The sequence below is a fragment of the Perognathus longimembris genome, chromosome 12, assembly GCF_023159225.1.
Source record: "Perognathus longimembris pacificus isolate PPM17 chromosome 12, ASM2315922v1, whole genome shotgun sequence".
Lineage (NCBI taxonomy): Eukaryota > Metazoa > Chordata > Mammalia > Rodentia > Heteromyidae > Perognathus > Perognathus longimembris.
In genome coordinates, this window is record NC_063172.1 from 49,738,065 (window position 1) to 49,751,959 (window position 13,895).

Consider the following 13,895-nt stretch of genomic DNA (forward strand, 5'->3'; position numbering starts at 1 on the left):
AAAAGAGAAAGAAAAAGCAAACAGTACAATAGCTCCCAGTCTTTCATTTCTATTCATCAGAAGGCTCATCCTTGCCTGCTAGTTGTGGCCTACATGCCACTTACATTTTAAATTACTTAGGAACACAAGACAGAAAAAAAGAGAGCCACATGCATATGCCTCATTTTTTCATTTTCTGTCTCTCAAGTAATTTTTCTCCTGCCTGACTCTCCTCCATTTTCCTTATTCTTAAAACAAATTTTTTTAGTTTTCATATTCCGGTCTGTCTTCCAGCTGGTTTTCATTGGGTGCATCTATCTTCTCACTCTGTCTTCCACAACAAAAATTTTTGCCTTGAGACATTGGTGTTAGCAATTTACTCTCACTTCTCCTTTTTACATCAGGGTTGAGTTTTCTAATGATGATTTTTCTTTCAAAGCAGTTTTGAATTTTAAATTCTGTTGTGAGTACTGTTTCAGGTACACAAGTAAGGTACAGCACCCTACCTTAAAAGTCTCTTACCTTAGCAATTAATTACACATGGTCTTTGAATAATAATGAAGTGCCTCCTATTTGAGGCATAATCATATGTATTTGTTTTTCCGGATCATGTTGTAGAACTATCTAGGTAGAATAGCCACTGCTTCAACTCTTTTACTGGGTAGCTGTTTATGCTTAACAGTTTAACTTCATTTGTGCATATAAATTTATTCTTTGTTCCCTTTTGGAAGGAAACCCCCCCCCCCCCAAAACCAACATTCCTTTATGGATATTTCATAGCTTTTAAAAGAATTGTTAACTCTAGGAAGGGGAAATAAATGTGTCCTGATTTCTTAGTTGCCTTGAAAATCATATATTGAACTGTAACCGCCAATTGACTGATGACTACAGCTTGTTTGTGTGTAGAAAGATGCTTCCCAGATTTTACTGTTCTCACCCCTTCGCCATCTTAGTCTTATTCCTGAAGACCAAAAACTGTAATTTCCTTTAGAAATGCTCTAGAAGATCTGTATTGTGCAGAATGATCATGTATTCATCAACAACTTACAAGTTTAGATTATAAAATGAGAAAGATCATGTTTTTTTGGGGGGGGTGTATTTTGCATGTTTTGTTTTGTCTTTTTCCTTCACAGAACCCTTCTGATCCTTTCCATCTATTGCAAGGTAGTTGTCAGTGTTTTTCATTGGACTATGAATATGAAATTAAAGAAGCTGTTACCAATTATTGGCTCTGTCATCTGAAATTTTAAATGCTTAATTTCAAGTTATAATTTTAGAATTTGTTTTTTTACTGTTTAAGAATTACAATAAATCACTGTTAAAAATATGACATTGATTCATATACAATATTAGAATAAAAGCTAAATAATATTTAGTTCTACCAGTTATCTACATAGGATAAATTAGAAATATACTAGTGAAAAGAAATTCATTGCTTATTTATAAATTTAGTCATTTAGAAATGTGTGAGCATAGATAGTATTACACTTTTCTAGATACTAAGCACAAATTGCATTCAATTTCTGAATTGATTTTTTTTGCTTAGATACATTATACAAGATATAATTTTGCTTCCAGAAGAACTTAAATTTTTAAATTTGTTATTTGTTAGCCCTTAGCACTAACAAATATGATTTTTAACATATCTCCACTTTAACCAAAATGTAGAATCTGCTACCCTCATATACTGAGCTGTCTGCTTAGATCTCTTTTAAAAGCTTGTGTTAAGATAATATACTTTCATTTATGGACAAGTTAAGCATTTTCCAGCTCTGTGTATTGTGATTTTTTTACATACTAATGAATATAAACTGTTGGTCTTGAAGCCTTGCTGCTTCTTTGGTTGAATGAACTGGTATGGTGTGGAATATTTTGTTGGTGGTGGTTCACTGTGTGCAGCCAGGCAACGAGCAAGTCTCAATGGGAGGGCCTGGTGCCTTGTGTCATGCCTAGCTCATCTTAAGCATGTCACAGTAGAAGGTTCTTTGTGGCTGAGAGTTTAAAGCCTATTCCTTCTAGATAACTTTCTAAGGTATATATTCCTAGTAGAAAGGTATATAGTTTCTATTTCTTAAATATTTTGATTAGACTGCAATCTGGAAGTTACAGAATCAGCTTGTTTTGGGTTTTATGCTATTCTGTTACTTTTATTTCTGGAATTTGAAAACAATAAATTCGTTTTCTTTGTTTCTAGGTTAATTCCTTTTATTTTATTGCACAATAGAAAGATATTATTGCTTATTGACTATTGTGTAAACCTTTCTCTGGCCTTTGTTGCCCATTGCAGTTTGATTTAAGCTTAATCTAGCTGTTGTATGTGACAATTATACTGTATTATCAAGTAAAACTATGTGAATATGTGGAAAACAAATTCTGCCTCCCCCCCCTCCCACCCCCCTCCAATGGAGACTCAAACCCAGTATCTGACACTTGCACTCATTGGCTGGCACTCTACCACCTAAGCCAACTGCAACTTTGAATGGAAATTTACAAATTAGGAAAAGCTAGTTTGTTCATCAGAAAGTCAGCATTCAGTTCACATCCTTTTGTTTAAGTCTATAAAAGTAAGATTATTTATATAATTAAAATTATTATTAACAAAGCTGACTTTTACAGAGCCAAAAGTAACTGAATATTTTGCACATTTTCAGTAATTCTTTTATTTTTGTTTGGTCTCTAAAGATTGTGTGTGCATGCACAGGTATACACACACACACACACACGCACGCGTGCACGCCATGCTGGGGCTTGAATTCAGGGCCTGGGCACTATCCCTGAGCTTTTTTATTCAAGGCTAATATTCTACCACTTGAGCCACAGTTTCATTTCTGTTGTTTTGTTTTGTGTTTTGGACTTGAACCACAGCTTCATTTCTGTTGTTTTGTTTTGTGTTGTGTTTTGGAGGGAGTGTTTAATTGGAGATAATAGTCTCACAGACTTTCCTTCTTGGGCTGGCTTTGAACCATGATCCTTAGATCTCAGCCTCCTGAGTGGCTAGGATTATAGGCGTGAGCCACCAGCACTGGCTTTCACATAAAGATTTTTTTATCATTAGAGAAGCAAGTCTTACAAATTCTTGTCATAAATGAGTATTTATTTCTTAGCGCTATTGAGTGTATTTTAATTGTCTTTTCTTGAAAGCTGAACATCTTGATTTATTTATTTTTAGAAAAGTTTCATGTCAGTAGTTTTGAGAACCTCTGATGTCTAGCAGTCAGTTTGCTTCTATGACTTTACTACATTTCAAAAACTCATTCAATTCTAATCATGCTGTGCATTGCCAGGTTCATGTTGTTGTAAACCTTGATACTCTATTTTAAATTCTGCCATGTTTCAAAATCATTCAGCTTTTTAACAATTAAATTTATTTTAACTGATTTTTAAATAATTATACATACACAACAAATATATAATTACATATAAGTATGTAATTTATATATATGTTAATTATCTAATATATGAAGATTTATATTATACATATTATGTTAATGAGGTAATATGATGTTTTGGTACATATATGTTGTATAATGTTTAAGTCGGGTTAAGCATATCTATCTTTGAAGCATTCATGATGAAAAAAGTAAACAATTCCTTTGTTACTACAATTTGAAATGTACAGTTGTGCTCTTACACAGAAAAATTTTGGTTCATTTTATTTTTAAATTTTTATTATCTTTATAGTTGTACAAAGGGATTACCATTCAACAAATCACTTTATAAGTAAAATGCATCTTGATCAATATCACACCTTCCATCATTCTCCCCCATCACTCTTTTTTTTTTTTTTTTTGCCAGTCCTGGGGCTTAGACTCAGGGCCTGAGCACTGTCCCTGGCTTCTTTTTGCTCAAGGCTAGCACTCTGCCACTTGAGCCACAGTGCCACTTTTGGCCATTTTCTGTATATGTGGTGCTGGGGAATTGAACCCAGGGCCTCATGTATACGAGGCAAGCACTCTTGCCACTAGGCCATATCCCCAGCCCCCATCATTCATTTTTTAAAAAGAGAATTATGTCAAAAAACATTCTAGAAATGGCATGTATTTGAACATAGTAAGAGGCTCTCTCCTCTCTCTCTCTTCTTTCTCTCTCTGCTGCCACCTACTTACCTACCTACCACTTAGGCTTGGGTACTCTCCCTGTTTTTGTGCTTAAGGCTAGTACTCTACCACTTGCACCACAGCTCCACTTCCAGCTGCTTGCTGGTTAATTGAAGATAAGAATTTCATGCACTTTCCTACTCATGCTGGCTTCAAACCATGATCCTCAGATCTCAGACTCCTAGGTAACTAGGATTATAGGTATAAGCCACTGGCACCCAACTGAAGAAGATTTTGTCTTACAATCTAAATTTTTACACCTTTAATTTACTTTTCCATAATTGTATCAGAAAATGTGTGTGTGTGTGTTGGTCCTGGGGCTTGAACTCAGAGTTTGGGTGCTGTTCCTGAGCTTTTGTGCTCAAGGCTAATTAATGCTCTACCACTTGAATTACAGCTTTATTTCAGGCTTTTTGCTGTTTTTTGTTTTGGGTATTGGGAATCGAACCCAGGATGTTGTACTTGCTAAGCAAGTGCTTTGCCACTGAGCTACATCCCAGCCCTATTTTGCTGGTTAATTGGAGATTAAAGTCTCATGGGCTTTCTGGCCTGGTCTGGCTTGGAACCTTGATTCTCAGATCACAGCTTCCACCTGATTGGTTAGGATTACAAGTGTGAACCACCTTCTCCCAGATAGACCAGAAATCTTTTATAAGTAGTAAATATAAACAGTTTTGGTTTAAAGGAGTCATTAGAAAAATTACACTAAAATATAATTGAAATATTTTAGTAAATTATCATTTGCAGATGGATGTCATTACAGTGTGTCATTTTGTATATTCCATGTGATTGTCACCCATTGAATGGTATCTTTTGTGAAACTGATAGAGTAACTGATGTACTAAGGTTTTGTTCTCACATAAATAGTACAGAGAAGCACTTAGTTGGTGTTCCAGTTAAGCTGTATTAATTTTCCAAATCACTAAGAGTGTTTTATAAAGGGGTACTTTCCATCATGAGTTTTAAATCATGGTGCCATTACAGCAAGATGAAAATATCTGCTTACATTGAAAGCTTTCTTCTCAAATATAATTCACACTTACTGTATTTCAACTGATACGTCTCCTTTTGTAAAGTCGTTAGGGATTTAATATGATTATAGCAGGCTACTTTTACAGTTACAGGCTTCTTTTTAACATTTTATTTCTAACAGTATGACCTAAGTGCAGATTATTGACCTGAGGTAGGTGGGAGGGGTAGCTAGCCTCTCTGAGAATTAGAGGATTACCCTTTCTTTTCTTCCTCATTTTTCTTGTACTTCCTGTTTTGTAATCTATATATTTATCATTAAGCAGGCCATTTGAAGTTTTGTTTTTAAAGAATTGAGATACCCATTCTTTTAGAGGACTATTATTAAGTGTGCAGCCTTATAGGTTGCCAGTATGAGATGTGGAGAAAGAAATAATTTGTGTATATGTACATGTATATGCACATTGTAGACATATACATACATTCCACTTTGAGACACACAGACACATCCATCCATCCATACATCCATCCATCCATCCATCCATACATACATACATCTCAATTAGAAATGTGGTTTGCATACACTAACACAGTGTGAGCCATTTCTACCACAGAAACTTTGATGCAGATCTGAAATAAGCAACCTTGGTATAAGAAAAGATGACTGTGTGTTCTCTCCAAATAGAACTATAGAGGGACTTTCTGTTAGTATCAGGAGAGATTTCTACTGAAGGTGAAAATTTTATTTGGAGTTATTTGAAGTTCAAATATGGAAAGAAAAACTTTTCTTACCTAAAGTGGATTATATTTTCTTTTGCTAGAAAAGCTTGATGTTGATGTGAGTTTTTTGTTGGTTTTTTTCTTTGTGTGCCACTACTGGGGTTTATATTCAGGTGTTGTTGCTGTGTTTCCTGTTCAAGACTAGAATTCCTTCACTTGGGCTACAGCTTCACTTCCAGCTTTATGGTGGTTAATTGGAGATGTCTCATGGACTTTTTTGCCCAGGCTGGCTTTGAACCATGATCCTCAGCTCTCAGCCTCCTGAGTTGCTAGAATTACAGGTGTGAGCCACTAGCACCCAGCACCAAAACATCTCTTAAAAAAGAGAAGAGTTTGTGGGATATAGCATATAAAGGAACACTTCTCATTCCAACAAACCTATTTCACTGACTCCTACTCATTATAGGGAAAGAATGTCTTTGTGCCTGTTTTTACTAGGTTTTCCCCACATGCTCCTTCTCCAGACAACTGTAATATACTTTCTGGCATAAATATTATTAGTTTTGTCTTTTCAAGATACTCACATAAATAAAATCATACATGCAGTTTGTGTCTTTTGTCCTCAGTATAATATTCTGATATCCACTCATTTTTTCATAAACTAGTAATTTGTTCCTTTTTATTGCTAAGTGCTAGTCATCGTGTGTGTGTGTGTGTGTGTGTGTGTGTGTGTGTGTGTGTGTGTGTGTACGTGTACATGCCTACCACAGATTGATTCTCAGTTTATCTAGTGATAGGCATTTGGGTTATTTTCAATTTAGGGGTATTATGAGGAATGTGATTTATGTAAATTCATGTACAAGATCTTATGTTGACATGTTTCCAATTCTCTTGAGAAAATACCTCGGAGTGAAATTGCTGGATCATATGGTAAGTGTACCTACAATTTATTTAAAACTCTGATTCTTATTGCTGTGTTGTATCACTATATTCCTACCAGCAAAGTATTAAGATTCAACATATTAGTCAATATTCTATTGAGAGTACAGTGGATGACATAGATCTTTTAATTTGTATTTCATTGATGAGTAATCATTCTAACTTTTCTTCATCTGTGCTTTTTGGCCACTTGTATATCTTTGTAAACTGTGAATACCTTTTACCCCATTTTTATTTCTTTGTTACTATTCTTTAGTTTCTTTTACCTTTTTTGTTGTTATTATTTTTGGTTGATAATGGGGCTTGACCTTGAGAATTTGAGTGTTGTCCCTGAACTCTTTCACTCAAGACTAGTGCTGTAACACTTTGAGCCACAGCTCAAAGAAATAAGAGCCTCATGGACTTTCCTGCCTGGGCTGGCTTTGAACCATGATCCTCAGATTTCAACCTCCTGAGTAGCTAGGATTACAGGGCATAACTGCTGGTACCCAGCTACCATTTGAGCCCCATCCAGTAATCCTTTCTGTTTTAGTTTTTTTCTCCCCATAGGATCTCATTTTTGTTTGGTGTGCCAGCCTTGGACTGTGATCCTCCTACTTGAGCTTCCCTCTAGGTGGGAAGCATAAACACCACACTTTTCTTTTGTTGGAATCTCACTAATGTTTGCCTAGATTGGCCTTCATGATCCTTTTAGCTCTTACCTTTCCAAGTACCAGAGTCAGGCTTGTATACTGAATGTAAGTCATTTGCATTCAGGTATTATCTCTCTGCCTCTATCTTATCCTTTCACAATCTTAATGTATTTCAGAATCTTAACTACTGCTTTTCACCAGCAGTTTTCACTTATGAAAAATTTATTTTTTCCCTTTTTAGTCTTATTTAAGAAATGTTTTCACTACCCAACATCCCAAAATATTTTTTTCTTCTGATTTCTTATGGTTGTTTTATGGTCTTCATTTTAATGATTTATATTAAATTTGTTTAAAATTAATTTTTGTGTATGATAGGCAGTAAAAGCTGAAGCTGATCTTTTCTTAGGATAGCCAGATTCTCAGCACTGTTTTGTTTTTCCTAGCTGTTATCAAGGTATTAGTTTTTTTTCATGTTTCCCCATTTTGCCTATGATATTTCCAGGAATGTTTTTAATCAAATAGGGTGTTAGGACTCATATGGCCACACAGAATCATAAAATAATTTTTAAACAGTTTTGACCATGGTTTTTCAAAAATAGATTCTGCCTCTTCTCTCCTTTGTCCTTTAGAATCTCAGTTATATATCTGTTGAATCTAATAATACTTCCCTGCACATTTCAGCTCTGTTGAATTTTTCTTTAATGTTTTGGGTTGTAAAATTTATTCTGTTGATCTAGCCAAGCTTAATGATTCATCTCCCCTTATCTCCTCCAATTTTCTCTTGACTCCATATAATAACTTTCATTTCAGAAAGTTTATGTATTTTTTTCTTTCACATTTTCATTTGGGTTTTAAAAAAAATAGCTGATTTGGAGTTTTTGTCAACTAAGTCTCAACATTTGAGCCCTGTAGGAGTCAGTTTCTATTGACTAATGTCTTTCTGTGTTTCACTCTTCACTGCATGGCTTTAATTTTTTTTTTTTTTTTTTTTTTTGGCCAGTCCTGGGCCTTGGACTCAGGGCCTGAGCACTGTCCCTGGCTTCTTCCCGCTCAAGGCTAGCACTCTGCCACTTGAGCCACAGCGCCGCTTCTGGCCGTTTTCTGCATATGTGGTGCTGGGGAATCGAACCTAGGGCCTCGTGTATCCGAGGCAGGCACTCTTGCCACTAGGCTATATCCCCAGCCCCGGCTTTAATTTTTTTTAAACTGGACATCATAACATGCTCTAGCAAATCTGTATCATCTTTCCTTTTTCCGATTAGTGACTTTTTTTGTTGTTTGGCCTGAAAAGTTTAGTTACCTGTACTAAAACTACAAACTGTTTTTTCTGTGTTGATACCATTTAGCTGACCTGTTTCTCCACACATACTGAGTGTGAGCTCACTGTCTGTCTCTGCCTCTTGTAGCTTCCAGGATTGGCCTCCTAAATTTGTAACCTTTGCTAGCCTCAGGCCCATTGTTACCTCAAAGTAGTAAAGCTATATTTCACTTTCAGTCATTTGAGTTCTGTGGAGATTACAGACTGCACACTTTCAAATTTCAACCAATTGTCATTGTTTTCTGCTTGCTTTTAGATCAGTCTCTTTTGGGTCTCCCCTGTGTATGTGAATGTTATCAGTCAGTTGGGATTGGGTAGGGCTTATATTCAGATTTGGTATTGTATCACATTTGCAGCTCTGTTGCTTCTAGGATTTCTTCCTTAAATGTGTGGCTCTTCTGCCAGCCCTCAACATTTTGTTCTGCCACCTCTAGCCGGCAAGACTAGAATTTTATACCAACAGGAAGTAGAAAATGCCCCACCTTCTCTCATTATGTGCAGTTTGTATTAATCTTCTATTAATCTGCAAAAGGCTGTGTGCAGTGAATTTATTTTTCAATTAGAAGTTAGAATTCTAATTTTTAAAAATTTATTATTTATTAATTGCTCACTTGTAATCTTGCCATTTGTCCAGAGAAAGTAATTAGTAAGTATGAAGATGTTCATTGCATAATTGATTTGAAAAAAAAACATTAAATAACAACAACAACAAATTCATCTCCAGCCAGTTTTGAGGCCAGAAGTCTAGAATAAGGGTCAGCAGAGATGGCTCTGTTGGGAGGTTCTGAGGCAGAATCCCTTTGGTGCCTCTGTTCTAGCTTCTTGTGGCTGTCGGCAGTTGTTGATATTCCTTGGCTTGAGAACTCATTCCAAGGCTTTCTCCTTTGTGTTGACATCATCCAGGATGATCTCATCCTGAAATCTTTAATAATATTTGTAAGGACTCTGACTTGTAATAAAGTCACATTGAGATGTACTAGGACTTAGCTCTTGGGTATATCCTTTCAGGGCCATCATTTGACTATGTGTCACTTGCTTTCTGAAATGTGCTATTTATTACTTTCAATCACATTTGGGAAGTTTTGATTGTTTTTTCTTGAAGTAATTTTTTTCTATTCCTTTCTCTTTCCACCTCTACATTTGGGACTTTATTTGCATGCATCTTCAATATTCAGATTACTGTGACTATTCTTTTTTTTTTCCCTCTGCTACAGATTGTATAATTTCTAGTAATTGAGCAGTTCAATAATTCCTTTTTCACCTTCATCCACTGAAATTTTTACTGTTTACTTTTTTCTGTGAACTGCAGATTTTGTAATTTTTAGTGATTGAGAAATTCACTAATTCCAATTTCACCTTCAACCACTGAAGTTTTAACTGTTGTTTTACTTTGGGTAGTATGTTCTTTATTTCTGGAATATCTATATGGTTCTTTTAATAGTTTTGTCCTCTGATGATATTTTCTATCCATTCATCTATTATAGATGTATTTGCCTTTATACCCTTGAGAGTACATATAAGTACATTAACTCTTTTCTGCCAATTTCAATATCTGAATAAATTGAGTTTAGTCTCCCAATTGTTTGCCTTTTTTTATGAGAATGAGTTACCTTTTCCTACTTAGTCTGGGCCCAGTGATTCCAAATTATATCCTCACATATATATGATATATTATGGAGACTGGAATACATTCTGGATGGTTTTGAATTTTGTTTTCTGAGGTACTTGCTCTGTCTGCACTCAAGCTCTAAACTTCATTTTTTTTCTTTTTTAAAATTTATTTTCATTGTAAAGGTGATGTACAGCGGGGTTACAGTTACATAGGCCAGGTAATGAGTACTTCTCTTTTTGAACAGTGTCACATCTTTCCTTGTTTCTCCCAGTTTTCCCCCTCTTGACCCTCTTCTCCCCCTCCCAAGTTGTACAGTCCATTGTTACCAGTGTCTAGTGACTATCACTGCTGAAATTCGTTCACCCTTGTTTCAACATTTTTGTGCTTCATTTTTCTTCTTAAATGTTGTCTTCTCTTGGATTCTGGGACAGTAGTCTTTACTGAGTCTCTGTTAACTTCTGTATCTAATGTTGCAAAAAAACCCAAAAAACCCAAACAACAACCAGCCAAAACAGTGGCATTTGGGTTTTTATTATACCCTTTTAGGATAGCATCTTATTATAAATGATAGAGGAGAAAGTTGAATCAGTGATAGTAGTACTTTCCTAGAGTAGAAAATAATTACTCAATTTTATGTTAACAATTGTGTAACCATAATATAATTATCAGTTTCAACCAGGAAATTAATGATGGTGTAATACTATTAATTAACCTACAGATCTTATTCAAATATCAGTTTTCCTGCTAACATCCTTTTTCTGGTCTAAGGTCAGTTTAGGATCCTGTATTAAATGCAGTTGACTGCCTTTCTGATATTTTTCATGATAAAATTTAAGTTGTGGGTTTTGTTTTGTTTTGTTTTGTTTTCCCAGCACTGGAATTTGAGCTTAGGGTCTTGTGCTTGAGCCACATCTCCAGTTCTTTTGCTTACTATTTTTCAAATAGGCTCTTGATTTCTGCTCACGCCTTCATGGGCCACAATCCTCTTTCTTATTTCTGTTTCCCACATATCTGGGATGACAGGTGGATATAAATGTTCCTAGCCTTTTATTTGTTAAGATGGTCTCTTGCTAACTTTTTGCCCAATCTGGCCTTGAATTATGATTCTCTTGATGGCTACCTCCAGGTAGTTATGATCACAGCCATGACAATGACCCACCTTGCTGGCTAAGTCCATGCATTTTTATAAGAACGTCACAGAAATGATCATATGTGCCCTTTTGAATGTTCTTTATGTGCCTCAGTTGTGCTATACTATTGTTTTATTTTTGCCAGTGTGTTGAACTCAGGGCATCACACTTGCTAGGTTTGATCAGGTGGCTTGCAATCTATGACTGGAGCTCTGCCTCTAGCCCACATTTTTTTCTGGTTATTTGGAAGATACTTGGTTGGAATCTCATGGATTTTTCTGTCCAGGTTAATTTCAACTCAGGTTCCTTTGGATCTCAACCTCCTGTCTCCTTTGCTTTACATGTCAATCAGAATTTAGAAAATTAAAAAAGAAAAGGAAGTCTGCTGTATTAACAATCTTACTCTCTTCTGCTTTTGTTCTTCCTTCCTGATAGCATTCTAAGATTTCTTTTATCATCTTACTTTTTCATGAATTTGGTTATTGTGTTATTTGTAGATCTACTAAAAACAAATTATTGGTTTCCTTTCATTTGAGAATAATTTGGGTTCTTCTGCAACCCTCAAGAATATTTTCTGTGGTTATAAAAAATCTGGGTTGGCGATTTCTTAAACACTGGAAAAATGTGTACTTCCTGCGGGGCTCAGGACTGAACCACAATCCTCCTCTTTATACTTCCTGTCTTTTGGGCGTTTCTGCTTGCTCTACCCTTTCCAAGCTCAGTTTCCCACAGAGTTAAGGGTATCAGGCTCTTGCTGCTGCTCCCAGCCACAGGTTCAGAAGGGACCTGGGGAACTTTTCTGCTTGGGCTGGCCTGGAATAACCATTTTCCCATGCTCAGCCTCTCAAGGATTACCAGCACCCATTTTGTTATTGGGAGCTTATGCTTTTCACTTTGAGGCCACACTCTGCTTTAGGGGAAAAGAACTTGTTACAGCTAGGTAGTGGTGAAAGTACCTCCTAGGCCTCTTCTGACCCTGCCCTGCAAGGAGAGATAGGATCCTCATTAGTACTAGCTAGAAAGGCAGGTTGTCATCACTCATTTGGCTTTCTCTCTCCCTGTACTCGCAAGGGGGCCGGATATCCTCAATATAGTGTAGTCCAGCAGGGGTGAAAATATAGGCTTCCCAGCTGCTTTTTGCTCTTAGAAGTTGGAGTGGGTCCATGGTGATTGCCTAGAATTAAGCAGTTATTGTCTAGAAACTTACTCCTGCTAGAATATCCCTTTTCTGGGTTATTGAATGATACTTGGCCTCACTGTAGAACATAACCTATAATGCAATTGCTATCACTAGAAGAAATAAAAGGATAATTCCAATATTCTATGTTTCTGAGAGAGAATGGACTATTCATCAGGTTTTTTCTTCTTTTCCCACAATATCCATTGGTATCTTCAAGTTGCTGGGTTTGCTAGCACCTAGTCCAGGGAAACAAAAATCTTGAGAATCTGCAACCATTTTATTCCTGGAGTTCTAAAATCTCTATTTGATACTTCACCTTTCTGAGTTCTCTTCTTTGTTTTATGTATAACATCCAGAGCCTTTATTTGTACTTGCCAGGAAAAATTAATTTATTCTATTTTGTCTGGAAGCAGATGTCATAAACAATATTTGTATCATAAGTGTAGCCACATTTTAAATCCAGATGGATGCCTGTGGCTCATTCCTGTAATCCTACTCAGGAGGCTGAGATCTGGCAGGAAGGGCTGTGAGACTCTTTTCTCCAGTTCACTACCAAAAATCCAGAAAGGGAGCTGTAGCTAAAGTGGTAGAATGCTAGCTAGCCTAGCGCAGAAAAGCTTAGGACAGTAACCAGGCCCTGAGGTCAAGCCCCAGGACTGGCACACATATAAAAAGTTAATTTCTCACAAAACTCTCTAGATTTTAGTGTGTCTTACTTTACATAATATAGATGTAGGTAAGTGCTATATCAAAACATGAATACCCACTACTCAAGAAATAGGCATTCTTTTCTAATAGAAACATAATTGTTAAAAAAAAAATCACTTAATGCTAACAGTACATTTTTTTTTTTTTTTTTTGCCAGTCCTAGGGCTTGAACTCAGGGCCTGGGCCCTGTCCCTACACTTCTTTTGTTCAAGGCTAGCACTTGAGCCACAGCACCACTTTTGGCTTTTTTTGCTTATGTGGTACTGAGGAATCAAACCCAGGGCTTCATGCATGCGAAGAAAGCACTCTGCCACTGGGCCACATTCCCAGCCCCAACAGTACATCTTTTGTTACCATTTGTGATCATCAGTTTTGGGAAAAGGTTGTTCAAATGTGATAGATGTGCTTCTCTTTATAATTCTTTTTTTTATTGTAAAGGTGATGTAGAGAGGAGTTACCATTACATAAGTTATGTAATGAATACATTTCTTTTTGAACAGTATTGCCCTTCTACCTCATTTTCTCTCAGTCTTGTACTAGAAATATATCTTGTACTAGAAATAAGCCTTTATACATTAATATCAGATTTGAATGCCAAATAAAAACATGTA

The 13,895-nt window shown here is 36.1% G+C and overlaps 1 protein-coding gene across 9 annotated transcripts in view; it reads left to right on the forward strand.

The window, feature by feature from the left end:
* Stau2 (staufen double-stranded RNA binding protein 2) overlaps nucleotides 1-13,895 on the forward strand; it is a 262,522-nt gene that overhangs the window by 151,128 nt on the left and 97,499 nt on the right. The gene's annotated exons all lie outside the window — the stretch shown is intronic.